Source organism: Heterodontus francisci, chromosome 3, assembly GCF_036365525.1.
Source record: "Heterodontus francisci isolate sHetFra1 chromosome 3, sHetFra1.hap1, whole genome shotgun sequence".
In the NCBI taxonomy this organism is placed as follows: Eukaryota; Metazoa; Chordata; class Chondrichthyes; order Heterodontiformes; family Heterodontidae; genus Heterodontus; species Heterodontus francisci.
The window spans coordinates 28011779-28024269 of NC_090373.1; the positions used below are offsets into that span (position 1 = coordinate 28011779).

A 12491-nucleotide genomic window follows, 5' to 3' on the forward strand; every position below is an offset into this window, starting at 1 on the left:
TCAGCCATGATCTTTTTTGAATGGTGGAGCAGGGCCGAATGGCCTACTCTTATTTTCTATGTTTCTTCAAGTTTGCATATCAAGGTGGTGGAAGCAGAGGCGATGAATGATTTGAAAAGGAAATTAGATGGGCACTTGGAAATAAACTTGTAGGGTTACGGGGATAGACCAGGGGAATGGGATTGGATTGCTCTGCAGAGAGCCAGCATGGACTTGATGAACTAAATGGCCTCCTGTGCTGTAATGACTCTGATTGAATTGCAGTTATTAAATCTGAATCACTTAATAAATTTGCACGTCTGTCAGTCAGCTAGAATTGGCCTTTGAGTCGGAATAAATTTGCATTGATGAGGGCGCTGTCTCGTGGACGATATTACTGTTTCAGCCAGAGGGAGAAGAGTCAGACAAGCAGCTATCACAATGTGGCAACTGCAGGGCCAGCTCATGGCCTTGATGGAGCAAGGAGTCAGTCTCCTGTATCTTAGGAGCTGATCTGCGACATTTAACAGCCAACCACTTCTCTCCCATCTCCCACAAGGATAGCACTTACCAGGGTGCAGTCATGGTACACCTTCACAGGGGAAGCAAAGCTGGGGGGGGGGTACTAATTTACAGCAAAATGAATTAATTATTTGAACCATATTTCCATTTTGATTTGAGATGTTTTATGCTGGGCAGATTTCTGCAGGGCGCAATGGATGGAAGAGTGACAGATGAGATCAAGTAGAGAATAATGGTGAGTGGTGTTTGGAGAGTCATTTGTAACTCTCCAGTTAATGCCACAATGTGGAAAAATGACAGAGGATTGGATAGATTTGAGAGGGTGGGTAATTGTGGGTTATTAATGTATGGGACCTGCCAGATAGACTGCATTGCATCCTGTGCTTCCAATCGCATTCAGCCTTAAACTGAACAACACCCCTTCTTGAAGTCTTCAATTTGGATATGAAATGTCTTCCTTGATTTATGCTCTGCTCTCGCCCTCCAATCACATGCACGGCCTATTCCTCAACCTTATCTCCCTATGCTGTAGCTCTCGATTACCAACAAAGCCATCTCTGATAACTTGCTCATTTCCTTCCTTACTCACATTAGCCTAGTCGTCTTCAAAAATCCTGTGGATGTAAATGAAACACAATATAATCCACTCAATTCTCTCAAATGCCATTTCCGGTTTCCAGCTCCTCATCTCTTGCTCACCACCTGATCTCAATAGTCTCACTTCCACTTTTTCATGTCTTCCAGCAGGGCCCAGATGGTGTCGCACCTTTTTCACTCCCTTGGTCCACTAGTCCCCTTTACAAGCTGCTGCCTGGACACTCACTGCTAGCACCTGTGTACCTCTGGTCTTCAACTTAATGTTGGAAAAACAGGTGTCACCCTCTTTGGTTCCTTCCAGCACTTGTATGAATCCAGTCTCCAACAAAATCCTGTGAGATTGCTAGTGAGGCCTCACTGTCCCTCCTTGATCTCTCCTGGTAGAGCTGCAGGAAATCAGAATATATGTAAAAGCACATCCCAAATTTAACAACAGGAGGAGGCATTCAGCCCCTTGAGACTGCTCTTCCTTTCAGTCATATCAATGGCTTATCTGTACCTCAGCTCCATTTCTCCATTTACCCGCCTTTGCTCCACATCCCCTGATACCCTTACCCAATGCAAGTTTAGCGATCTCCGTCTTGAAAGCTCCAATTGAATCTACGCCCCCCCCACCCCCCTGCCACCCACCAAACAGCCAGCATCTATACCCTCTAGGGGCATGAGGTCCAGATTTCCACTTTCCTTTGTGTGGAAAAGCTGCTTCCTGATGTCACTCCGAGTGGCCTGGCTCCTCTTATGAATTGTACTTTGCTCATTATTTTGAAGACTTTCAAAAGAATACAATTTCCCTGTACAACCAAAAATTAGAAGATTCAGCTCTTGGTCACTAATAATTAATTATAAACATTTCACTTTTGTATTAGAACACCTTTCATGACAGTTGCTGCCCCTTCAGAGACCTTGCCTTGCGACGAGACGATGTGAGTGTAAGATTGATGATCACATAACTTGCATTCCTCCTGGATTGCCTTTGCAATTCCAAGTACAGTACTAACTCATTTTTGGAGATTTGTGACTGAGATTATCAGCTCCGCAGGCTGTACAGGAATGCTAACTGTCCAGATCTGTTGGTAACCCCTGCACCATCCCCCCCTGCTCCTTGTTCTCGCTCAAATGGAATAATGACAGTCAATGTACACACACATTCTCTCATGAATAAGTGGGTGTCTATTAAAGTGAACCAGAATCTGGGTGACTGCTGGGAATCTGAAACATGAAACCAATGATGTTAGGTTTGTAGAGACAGGAACCGGTGTAGGCCATTCAACCTCACAATCAGTCAGGTCATGGCTTATTTGTACCTCAACCCATTTAGAGACAGTCATTTAATGCATAGAAGGAGGCCATTCGGCCCATCTAGTCCATACCGGCTCTCCGCAAAGCATTCCAGTCACTCCCACTCCCCAGCCTGATCCCCATAGCCCCGCTGAAGGAAGTTTATTTCCTCGCTTAGCCCTCGCTTAGTTTGGCTCTTGCCTATCAAATAAAACCAAGAGAATCTCTAATAATGACTTCTCTTCCTGTCCTGGCACCATTACCTGTGGACTCCACCATGGATCTGTTCCCTGCTTCATCTATATGCTGCCCGTTGGTGATATCATCCAAAGACTCCTACACAGACCACACACCCAACTGTACCTCCCCATCACCTCTTTCTACCCCTCTACTACCTCTGTGCTATGAAAATGCTTGTTCGACATCTAGTATTGGATAAGCTGTAATTTGTTCCAGTTAAATGCTGAGAAAACCAAAGCCATTATCTTCGACCCCTGCCACCATCTCCACATTCTTGCTGATGATTTCATCCTCTTTCCTGGCCACTATCTCGGGTTGAACCAGACTTTTCGCAACCTTAGCGCCCCATTTGACCCTGAGCTTAGCTTACGAACCCATATCCTCTCCACCACCAAGACTCTGTGATATCGCCCGCCTTACCCCCTCTGCTGGGAAATACTCATCCATGTCTCTGTCAACTCCAGAATTAACTGCTCCATTGCTCTGGCAGCTAGCTTCCCATCCTCCATGCTTGGTAAATTTAAGCTGATCTAAAAATGCTGCTGCCCATATCCTATGCCGCACAAAGTCTTTTTCATCTGTCACTCCTGTATTTGGCCTTACAGCTGCAGTCAGAGCTACAGCCTGACCTTCTGTACTCTTGGTCAGGGTGCCTTTCTGTGCATTGGCCTTGTGCACCCCATTAAGTCCCATGGGTTTACCCCACAACTTCCAGCATTCTGCACCAAGATGTTCCACCTTGTGACAATGATAACGGTTAGGCTTGCGGACCTCACTTCCACCCTCAGCTTCTTTCTTTCTGGCCTGAGGAGGAGATCCCGGGGCATTCCCAGCTGTTCCTTTTTTGTCCCCGGCTACTTGCCTTCCTTTCACTCTCCCACCTTCCATTCTTCTCTGGTTTGTGGGCGTGATGGACAAAGGGTTTGGGCTTATACACAAGCTCATAATCATCAATTTCTGCTGCCTGTCTGGCTGTAGAAACCTTCTGGTTCTCTACATGGGTTCTTACTAACGGAGGGAGTGAATTTTTAAATTCTTTCAGGATAAGTAGTTCCCTAAGGTTTTCATATGTGGCTTCTATCTTTAGTGCCTGTATCCAACGATCAAAATTAATTTGCTTCACCCTCTCAAATTCTATATAAGTCTGCCCAAGCTGTCACCGGAGGTTCTGAAATTTCTGCCTGTATGTTTCAGGGACTAACTCATACGCAGTGAGAATAGCCTTTTTTGCCATCTGATAATCTGCAGAAGCCTCCTCAGATAGCATAGCATAAACCTCATGAATCAACCTGCTTTGCATAAGCAGTGTCCAACTTTCCTTTGGCCACTTCATCTGTCTAGCTATCTTATCAAAAGAATTGAAAAATTCCTCTACATCCCTTTCCTGAAACTTAGGGAGGGCTTGCACAAATTTAAACAGCTCTCCACTGGGTCTTGGGCTGGAGTCAGATCTTCCCTCACCAGAACGTTCACTGGAGTCAAGACCACCACTTTGTCTTAGTTCCATCTTTTAAACTTCAAATTCCCTTCTTTTTCTTGCTCTTTGAAATGCGTGCTCTTTTTCCCTTTCCTCTTTTTCAAATTCAAGCTTCTTTGTTGTCAATTCTTTTTTAAGCCCAAGTTTTTTCAATTATTTTTCCTGCTCAAGCTGCTTCATCTGTAAATTAAATTCAGCTAATTCAACTGCACTACCCTCTGGTTTACTGTCCTCATCCAATTATAAATGCTGTGCTATTACTTCAATTATGTCTGCTTTCTTAGCTTCTGGTTTTAACTCTAACCCCAATTTTGCTGCCAATGCTATTAGCTTAACCTTGGTTATGTTCCTCAAATCACTCGGGGATACATCCTCCTTCCCCAGTATAGTCGCAGCAACTGTATATTACTATATTAAGCATGAAACCTGGTTGTTTTATTTTTCCTTTTTCAATTATTATTACCTCACAACGTCATCAGTGTTGGGTTTATCTTGGAAAGAGCCCCCAATTATATGTTACGACCGAGACGGGAGGAGTGCACTGTTTATTATAGTCCCAATTTTCCACAGGTCACAACATATATTTAAATTTTCCCACTTACTGATACGGTCAATCATATACTCTGTTTTTCCCGGAATAAAACTCGCCAACCAGGTTTCTTCAATAAACAACAAAATTATTGGTTTATTATAAAGCAAGTCTTAACCAGTAATGAAGAAAAGCATAAATACAGATTGAAACATTAAAGTTCCATTTTTACCTTAGCCCCTCATACTCTCTCTCTCACACACACACACACCAATTAACCGGAAAAATAAAAGGGATCTTTGTTCAGAGTTGTGTTACAGACAAAAAAGCACTTGACCAGAATACTTGCTCATTCTTGAAAAAACAGCAGTTGAGATATGTTGCTTTCCAAAACTGGCATACAGTCTGGCCTCCGAGTACACGTAGACTGGTCACTGGGATCATTTAGAACAACTCTTTTCAGGTGGCATTGAGAATAATTTACCAGGCTTTTCTTCAAAGATAGGAGACGAGATGAGTTGACACAGTGGACTTCTCCGGGTCTTTCAGAAAGGTGCTAGAAATCTGAGTTGGGTGGTGGTCTTCTCTCCTTCCTTGGGAATTCTTTTCTCTCCTTGGAAGTTCTCTCCCTTTTTATTTCTTCTCTTCTCCTTGGAAGTTCTCTCTTACAACCTCAAACAATTCAAAAGAGCAACCAGCAACAAAGTCCACCTTCTGACCTGTCACTTCTCTGCGCACACCTTCCCTAGTTACCAGGGTTTCTGTTCTATTTTTAACTTGAGTCATGTGACAATCGGTAACTTTTTGTCAAACCAGTCCTCTTGATGACCCTCTTGGAAAAAAAACTGTCCAATATTTCTTCAGTTTGACTATGAATTCCTCAAAAAAATATATTTAACAAAAATCAGAAGCACTTTCATAACAATACTCACTGTTTCCCTTTACTCTTTTTTTTTTCCTAACTCGTACTCTAATTCCATTTGTGTTTACAAGAGTGTCATTCAATACTTGAATCTTGTGCTGGGGTAGTGTGCTGTCAGAACATGTCCGATCTCCCAGACTCGCAGGCAGGAGCCTATGACAGGCTTCTGCCTGGGGTCACATTCATTGTCTTCATTGAACTCTCTTCTGCTTCAGTTGCAGCGGGGTTCGTCTAGACCCTGCCTGATGTATTAAACTCTGAAGGTGTGGGTATCGAAATCTATTTTCACTCATAGGTGAGTTCAGAACAAGCAAAGCATAAACATAAGGTAGTCACTAAAAGAACAAATAAAGAACTCAGGAGGAATTCCTTTAGGCAGAATGCGGTAAGAATCTGGAACTCAGTTGATCAACTGTTGCTATGGTGAATCCCACTGCTTTTGGAAAGTTATATGAAGAGCAATCTATTCTGCCTAGGCTGGAATCTGTCATTGGCAGCCCACCAACTCTTGTGCCTTCAGAGCTGCATCAACCTGCCTTTTTCCTGGTCCATATTGAGAATGCTCATCTCTCTTTTCACTTGGACGAAAAGCAGCTGTTTGGACATGAGTCATGCCATCCAGAGGTGCTCACGTGTGGGATCATAAGCCAATTTGCGTACAGCAAGGTCCCACAAGCATAGAGATAAATGGCCAGATACTCTGTTTTAGAGGTGTTGGTTAAAGTATAAATGTTGGGCCTGGGCACCAGAACAAACTTGGGAAGATATGGTAAATCAAAGAGTAGAGACAAGGCAAGGGAGAAAGGTATTAATATGGGAAATGATAAACAGGATGGGACAGAGTGTACAAATCTAAGAGTAAATCAGATAAAGTTAGAGGTTACAAAAATAATAAAAGGACAAAACTAAATGCACGTGGCATTTGAAACAAAACAGATGAACTGATGACGTAAATAGAAGTAAATAAGTACGATCTGGTAACCATTACAGAGATATGGCTGCAGGATGACAGATTGGGGACCTGAATATTGAAGGGTACATGACATTTAGGAAGGACAGGAAGCTAGGAAAAGGTGGAGGGGTGGCGCTGTTAATTAATGATGGTGTTAGCACAATAGAGAGGGATGACCCAAATTCAGGAAACCAGGATGTAGAAGCAGTTTATTACGAGATGAGAATAGATAAAGGCAAGAAGTCACTTGTCGGAGTGGTGTACAAGCCCCCATAACAGTAACCATACTGTAGGGGTATAAAGGAAGAAATAATGGGAGCTTGTCAGAAAGGTACCGTGATAATCATGGGGGATTTTAATCTAATATTTTCGGGATAGTTTCTTAGAACAGCATATTCTGGAGCCAACCAGAGAGCAGGCTATACTAGACCTGGTATTATGCAACGAGATAGAATTGATTAATGACCTCATACTGAAGGTGCCCCTAGGCAGCAGTGATTATAATATGATTGAATTTTACATTCAGTTTGAGGGAGAGAAGGTGGATCTAAGACTATTTTAAACTTAAATAAGGGCAATTATGAGGGCATGAAAGCAGAACTAGCAAAAGTCAACTGGCAAATTAGGTTAAGGGATAGGTCAATAGAGATGCAGTGGCAAACATTTAAGGGGATATTTCAGAATACACAGAATAGATACATTCCAAAGATAAAGAAAAATTCCAAGGGGAGGACCCACCATCCGTGGTTAACTAAAAAAGTTAAAGATAGTATCAAACTTAAAGAAAAAGCATAAAATTGCACAAAGAAGTGTGGCAGGTCAGAAGATTGGGCAGAATATAAAAAACAGCAAAGAACAACCAAAAGATCAATAAGGATGGAAAAATTAGAGTATGAGAGAAAGCTAGCTGGAAATATAAAAACAGGTAATAAGAGTTTCTATAGATATTAAAAAAAGAGTTAAAGTGAGCATTGGTCCTATAGAAAGTGAGTCTGGGGAATTAATAATGGAAAATAAGGAGATGGCAGATGAATTGAACAGGAATTTTGCATCGGTCTTCACTATAGAGGATACAAGTAACATCCCAGAAATAGTTGTAAGTCAGGGAATGGAAGGGAGGGAGGAACTCAAGAAAATTACAATCACCAGGGAAGTGGTACTGAGCAAATTGATGGCGCTGTGGGCTGACTTCATGGTCTTAAGGGAAGTGGCTTGTGAGATAGTTGATGCGTTGGTTTTAATTTTACAAAATTCCCTAGCTTCTGCGAAGGTTCCGTTAGATTGGAAAATAGTGAATGTAACTCCTTTATTCAAAAAGGGAGGGTAACAGAAAGCAGGAAACTACAGGCCAGTTAGCTTAACATCTATCATAGGGAAAATGTTAAAAGCTATTATTAAAGACTTTATAGCAGGGGACTTAGAAAAATTCAAGGTAATCAGGTAGAGTCAACATGGTTTTGTGAAAGGGAAATCACGTTTAACGAATTTGTTGGAGTTCTTTGAATAAGTAACATGTGCTGTGGATAAAGAGGAACCGGTGGATGTATTGTACTTAGATTTCCAAAAGGCATTTGATAAGGTGCCACATCAAAGGTTATTGCTGAAAATAAGAGCTCATGGTGTAGGGGGTAACATATTGACATGGATAGAAGATTGGCTAACTAACAGGAAACAGAGTCGGCATAAATGGGTCATTTTCTGGTTGGCAAGATCTAACGAGTGGCCTGCCACAGGGTTTAGTGCTGGGGCCTCAACGTTTTACAATTTATATAAATGACTTGGATGAAGGGATCAATAGTATGGTTGCTAAATTTGCTGATGACACAAAGATAGGTAGGAAGGCAAGTTGTGAAGAGGACATGAAACTACAAAAGGATATAGATAGGTTAAGTGAGTGGGCAAAGATCTGGCAAATGGAATATAATGTGGGAAAAGTCAAATTGTCTATTTTGACAGGAAGAATGAAAAAGAAGCATATTATCTAAATGGTGAGAGATTGCAGAACTCTGAGATGCAGAGGGATCTGGGTGTCCAAGTGCATGAATCTCAAAAGGTTAGTATGCTGGTACAGCAAGAAATCAGGAAAGCTAATAGAATGTTATTGTTTATTGCGAGGGGAATTGAATACAAAGGTAGGGGAGGTTATGCTTCAGTTATACAGGGAATTGGTGAGACCACATCTGGAGTACAGTGTATAATACTGGTCTCCTTATTTAAGGAAGGATATAAATGCATTGGAAGCAGTTCAGAGAAGGTTTACTAGACTGATACCTGGAATGGGCAGGTTGTCTTATGAGGAAAGGTTGGTGAGACTAGGTTTGCATCCGCTGAAGTTTAGAAGAGTAAGAGGCGACTTGATTGAAACATATAAGATCCTGAGGGGTCTTGACAGGGTGGATGTGGAAAGGATGTTTCCTGTAGAGAGAATCTAGAACTAGGGGTCACTGTTTAAAAATAAAGGGTCGCCCATTTAAGACAGAGATGAGGAGAAATTATTTCTCAGAGGGTCGTGAGTCTTTGAAACTCTCTTCCTCAAAAGGCAGTGAAAGCAGAGTCTTTCAATATTTTTAAGGCAGAGGTAGATAGATTCTTGATCAACAAGGGGGTGGAAGGTTATTGGGAGTAGGCGGGAATGTGGAGTTGAGGTTACAAACAGATCAGCCATGACCTTATTGAATGGCGGAGCAGGCTCGAGGGGCAGAGTGGCCGACTCCTGCTCCTAGTTCATATGTAAATCATCAATTTGTATTTATATAGTACTTTAATGTCATACAACCTCCCAAAGTGCTTCACGAGTGTGTTATCACACGACACCAAGACACACAAGATATTAGGACAGGTGACCAAAAGCTTTGCCAAAGAGGCAGGTTTTAATCGTCTTAAAGGAAGAGAGAGCAAGGTGGAGAGATTTAGAGAGGGAAATTAGGGCCGAGGTAACTGAAGGCACTTCCACTAAGGGTGGTGGATGAAAATCTTCCACAAAGTACAACACAGTCTTTTCTGTCCACCTGATAGGGCAAATGGAGCTTCAGGGGAGAAAGTTCCAGATTTCTACTACCTTTTGTGTGGAAAGATGTTTCATGATTTCACTCCTAAAAAGCCTAGCTTTAATTTTAAGGTTGTGCCCCCTTGTTCTGGATTCACCCACAAGAGGAAATAGCTTCTGTGCATCCAACCTAGCAAATCATGTAATCATTTCAAACACCTTGATTAGATCAGCTTTCTAAACACAAGGGAATGCAAGTCAAGTTTATGGAATCTTTCCTCACAATTTAACTCCGGTATCATTCAAGTGAATCCGTGCTGTAACCTTTCCAGTGCTAATACATGTTTCCTAAATGCGGAACTCAAAACTGAATGCAGTACTCCAGGTGAGGTCTGACCAAGGCTCTGTACAACTGTAATACGACTCCCTCCCCTTTGTATTCCCCTTGAGACAAAGGCTAACATTCTATGAGCCTTTGTGATTACTTTTTGCTGTGTACAAGATGGCTGATGTATTTGCCCCTGTACCGATGGTGCCAACACTTCAAACGGTAAGTCACTGGATGAGAAGCACTTTGGGATGTTCTGAGATAAGTAGGTTTGTCTTTAGTGCAAGTCCGCTGGATGTGGACATCTACAGCCTGACCTGTTTCCATTACAGAGTTTGGTCCAAGGACACAGCTAGTAGTGTCTGACCCATGCAGAAGGAGCCCAATGTTCCATGAACTGATTCCACTATCCCTTCTGGTTCCATTTTTTTATACTCATTTCTGGGATGTGAGTGTCGCTGGCTAGGCCAGCATTTATTGCCCATCCCTAATTGCCCTCGAGAAGGTGGTGGTGGGCTGCCTTCTTAAACTGCTGCAGTCCATGTGGGGTAGGAAGGGAGTTCCATGATTTTGACCCAGTGACAGTGAAGGAACAGCGATATAGTTCCAAGTCAGGATAGTGTGTGACCTGGAGGGGAACTTGCAGGTGGTGGTGTTCCCATGCATCTGCTGTCCTTGCCCTTCTAGGTGTTAGAGGTCGTGGATTTGGAAGGTGCTGTCTAAGGAGCCACGGTGCTCAATTATTGCAGTGCATCTTGTAGATGGTACACACTGCTGCCACTGTGCGTCGGTGGTGGAGGGAGTGAATGTTTGTGGATGGGGTGCCAATCAAGCGGGCTGCTTTGTCCTGGATGGTGTCGAGCTTCTTGAGTGTTGTTGGAGCTGCACCCATCCAGGCAAGTGGAGAGTATTCCATCACACTCCTGACTTGTCCCTTGTAGATGGTGAATGGGCTTTGGGGCGACGGGAGGTGAGTTACTTGCCGCAAGATTCCTAGCCTCTGACCTGCTCTTATAGCCACAGTATTTATATGGCTACTCCAGTTCAGTTTCTGGTCAATGGTAGCCCCTAGGATGTTGATAGTGGGGGATTCAGCGATCGTAATGCCATTGAATGTCAAGGGGGATGGTTGGATTCTCTCTTGTTGGTAATGGTTATTGCCTGGCACTTGTGTGGCGTGAATGTTACTTGCCACTTATCAGCCCAAGCCAGGATATTGTCCAGGTCTTGCTGCATTTCTACATGGACTGCTTCAGTATCTGAGGAGTCACAAACGTTGCTGAACATTGTGCAATCATCAGCGAACATCCCCACTTCTGACCTTATGATTGAAGGAAGGTCATTGATGAAGCAGCTGAAGATGGTTGGGCCGAGGACACGACCCTGAGGAACTCCTGCAGTGATGTCTTGGAGCTGAGATGATTGACCTCCAACAATCACAACCATCTTCCTTTGCACTAGGTATGACTCCAACCAGCAGAGAGTTTTCCCCTTGATTCCCACTGACTCCAGTTTTGCTAGGGCTTCTTGATGCCATATTCAATGCCTTGATGTCAAGGGTAGGGACTCTCACCTCACCTCTTGTATCTTTTGTCTATGTTTGAACCAAGGCTGTAATGAGGTCAGGAGCTGAGTGGCCCTGGTGGAACCCAAACTGAGCGTCACTGAGCAGGTTATTGCTAAGCAAGTGCCACTTGATGGCACTGTTGATGACACCTTCCATCCCTTTACTGTTGACATAGTTACTTCTATGATTTGTAGCACTCTTGCCTGAGAGTCAGAACTTGTGGGTTTGAGCCCCACTGCAGAGACTTGAGCACAAATTCCCGGCTGATATGTCCAGTGCAGTACTGAGGGAGTGTTGCACTGTTGAAGGTGTCATCTTTCAGGTGGGGCGTAAGCCAAGGCTGCTGCTTCCCTCTCAGGTGGATGTAAAAGACTTCACCAGCACTATTCAAAGAAGAGCAGGGGACTTCTCCCTGGTATCCTGCCCCTAATCAAGCTGTCAACCAAGCAGATTATCTGGTCGTGATCTCATTGCTATTTGTGGGACTTTGCAGTGCACATACTGGCTGCCATATTTCCTACATTACAATAGCGACTACACTTCAAAAAGTACTTCATTGGCTGTAAAACACTTTGGGACACCTTGAGGTTGCAAAAGACGCTAAATAAGTAGAAGTCTTTTAGCGTTACACGATGTCAGGGGTCAAAGCAGCCTCGTCGCTGGGGCTCCCCAGTCAGTACAGGCTCTTGTACGCACCTGTACCGAACACCCCCTCAAGTTTGAAGCACTCCATCTCCATCCTCGACAGCAGTAGGAGGGCGTGCCCTTACATTCCAGCTGTCAGTCTCAGGGTGATGTGGCCTGGTGAATCATTCAGCCTCCTGGGTAAACTGGCAGATTTTAGACATGCATTGATATGAAGCAGGTGTACACCCAGGCTGAAGTTAGAGCAGATTGGCTGCCCTGCTACCTACACTGCAAGTGACTACATTTCAAAAAATACTTCATTGGCTGTAAAGCACTTTTGAGGCTTCCTGAGGTGATGAAAAGCACTATATACAAATGCAAGTTATTTTTTTAATCCCCTGGAAGAGGCAAAAAACAAACAGGTAAAACCCAGATCAATTAGCGGGGGGGACATTCTGGAAATTTCTTCGGTCCTGATCCCTTCAGG

General features: G+C 43.4%; 1 protein-coding gene across 4 annotated transcripts in view; it reads left to right on the forward strand.

Annotated features, from left to right (window-relative positions):
• The window catches only part of spast (spastin), a 139815-nt gene that overhangs the window by 86640 nt on the left and 40684 nt on the right, over positions 1 to 12491 (forward strand). Inside the window, exon 18 of one of the 4 annotated variants that reach the window (XR_010970914.1) lies at positions 679 to 736. The exons of the other annotated variants lie outside the window; for them this stretch is intronic. The gene's annotated coding sequence lies outside the window, so the exon portion shown is untranslated. Of the gene's footprint in view, positions 1 to 678; positions 737 to 12491 lie in introns of those variants that run through there. 4 annotated transcript variants of the gene reach the window in all.